The sequence below is a fragment of the Priapulus caudatus genome, unplaced genomic scaffold (genome assembly GCF_000485595.1).
Source record: "Priapulus caudatus unplaced genomic scaffold, Priapulus_caudatus-5.0.1 Scaffold264, whole genome shotgun sequence".
Classification (NCBI taxonomy): domain Eukaryota; kingdom Metazoa; phylum Priapulida; class Priapulimorpha; order Priapulimorphida; family Priapulidae; genus Priapulus; species Priapulus caudatus.
The window spans coordinates 120,971-123,979 of record NW_014577325.1 but is presented as its reverse complement, the minus strand read 5'-3'; positions in this window follow the sequence as shown (position 1 = coordinate 123,979).

The window sequence follows — 3,009 nt, the reverse complement described above, 5'->3', positions numbered from 1 at the left end:
CTCTCTCTCTCTCTCTCTCTCTCTCTCTCTCTCTCTCTCTCTCTCTCTCTCTCTCTCTCTTTCTCGCTTTCTCTCTCTCTATGATATCGTACAGGAAAATGTTGTGAAATTACCCCCGAATTAATGGCGAAATTGCTACTTGACTTGGCGATAGGCGTTCCAGTAATTGAATTAATTTCGGGCAATTCATCCGTCCGTTAGATTAATAATGCCTTAACTCGCTCCTGGCCGCCCGCGAACCACGGCCGCTTCTTTTTGTAATACGAAACTAATTGAAATAAAATTGCATTAAATCGCGATAATATCGCTCGCAATTCTGTCGCTGGAAAGTGTATACCGTCCAATAAAGGAGGTAATTTCGCGGATTATATCCGATACAAGATTTCAGACATCTTCAATTTATTGCTGAATACACACGGTATTAAGTGGAATTAGGCTATTTCGCGCGCCACAATGGATTCGTTTTCAATTACCACACGCCGCGGAGCCTGCGCCGATAGCGCGATCCGGGGCATTATACGTGTGGAGTATCATTGACAAAGGAGATTAGGCCGCGGAATATTGTCGTCGAATGAAATCAGCCAGTTTCAATTTGAGGCATTTAGAAAGCAATCAGCACCATTAAGTGTACAGAGCGTCATTTGAGCGCGGTTTTCGCCGAGGGCGGCGTGTCGGGTAGCAGGGTGCATGTTGCCACCGCTAATGCCTCCAATAGCCCGGCTAATTATAGCTAAATTGGAAGAGGGTTCGAGCGTAAATGAAACACTGATGCCCGCCAAAGCATGTCGTTACGTTTTCGAACTGCCGTAAAGCCGACGAGGCGTGAGGAAGAGCGCGGGCATCGGGTGCGCTAAATAACTGATCCCAGCCCTCAGCCCGCGTGCACGGCAGGAGCATACAGGGAAATATGGCAAGGTCGAGGTAGGGAGAGATGGAGGAAACCACGCGCGTAGGTGGCAGAATAGGGAGATATGGTAGGGAAAGGCGAGATGGCAAGGAAGGGGGAGATGGTAGGGAAGGGAGAGATGCCATGTGCATAAGGGTCGGATGGCAGGCGTGAGTGGCAGGGCAGGGAGAAATAATGTAGCCCTCACTGCGTATACACATTGCAGGTCAGTGAGAGTGTACATCGAGATGGCAGCCCCGACCATGTTAACGGCCGTGCCTAGTACATGAAACTGGGAAGTAATGATTTTCAAAAGAATCGTCGCATGTATTTATAGGCGAAGTTTAAAAACATAAATAATATTTTTAGCAAAGACCCCATAATAATTTAGAGAGTTTAGTTCATATTTTTTTGAACTGTTGTCGTTTGCGTTGTTGTCGTTTTTTATATAGACTATACGTACACCAGTGTTGCCACGAGCATATCTCAGCAAATCTCTACTGCATACTGTCTATAGCCACACTAACGACATTACTCGTGATGGTATTGCTGCCATCTAGTGATCCTTTGCAAAAATTCTAAATGTGCATTGATGTCATGTAAATGTTATGATTATCCATATATGTTCATGCCTTAATCTGCCAGTGAATGTTTATAGTATAGATACGTTTATGGTATTACGATGCCATTCGTGTAAGCGTCAGGCAAATACAGGAGAAGTTTCCCGAAGGAATATACTTTTTCCGCAGCTAGAGTATTTAGATGTTATAAAGATGGCGATAACATCTTTACCAGCCGCGATTCAAAACACTTATTACCAAAAATTCAGCTGTAGCTCTAATTTATTGAGCTCAAAGATTTGCCTATATTAGTCTGTGCATATTCAGTTAAATTAATCTATATAAAAGTGGTATCATATATCATACCACGGGCGTCTAAGGGTTTCTCGTAACCAGGGAAGCGATTTGCTATTTATTTAATCACTAGTTGATTAATTTGACATTTCAGAGTGCACAGCCGTATGACGCTATTACATACCGTGATGTTTGCCGTTCGCCGACAATTGTCACCCGACACTTGCTCTCCCGACATATACTCACCCGATATTCGCTCATCCGACATTTTCTAACTCAACAATTGCACATCCGATATTTGCTCACAACAATAACGGAGAAAAACGACAAAAGCTCGTCACATTTCTAATACTTTTTATTTTTAGACACGTAGTTATGAGACTTATAACCACAAAATTTGTTCTGGTGGTGTATGTGTGTGTTGTGTATATATATTATATATAATTATATATATATAGATATATTATAAGAGATGTTTTAAGTGGGATTTTGTAAGTTAATTTCATCCAATCGGGAAGAGGGAATGATTTCCAATCTGTAGGACACGTGTCGGCTACTAAGCGTGCACGCACGCACGCGCTCACACGCACACGCGCGCACGTACGCACACGCGTGATGAGCAATCGTCGGATCAGTAACTCTCAGGTGGGCAAATGTCGAGTGTGCAATTGTCGGTTAAGCAATTTTCCCGGCGAGCAGAAGGTGGATTAGCACATTTCGAGTAAGCAAATGACCGGTGATTTATTGTGATTGAACTGCGTTTTACAGCTATTCTTATCGCTGCTGCCGCTGTGCGACCCCCTGCAGTAAGTTAGTTACGGCGGCGTGGGCGTCGAAAGTTTACCGCGAGCGCATTCCACACAAGCGCACGCACTCGCAGAATCTTCGTAACGCGTTCGTAATTAGTAGAGCTTAGTGGGGAAGCTCTCGCAGCCTGCTCGCAGCGCTGAGTGATGTGCGGAAAAGCGCGCCCTAGTCGGAGTTCTGAAGGCGGAACGGCGCAAACACGTTCGCATTTAGTCGGTCTGATCGTCAGCCGTAAGAAAAAAGCGGCTCGGGAAATATCTTCGGCTGCTGAGATTATACCGTCATCGTCACCCGCGCTTACTTATAGTGTGTTTTCAACAATAATTAAACCTCTCGAGAAGAAACATTTCTACAGACGAGAGAGAGAGAGAGAGAGAGAGAGAGAGAGAGAGAGAGAGAGAGAGAGAGAGAGAGAGAGAGAGAGAGAGAGGAGGAGGAGAGAGAGAGAGAGAGAGAGAGAGA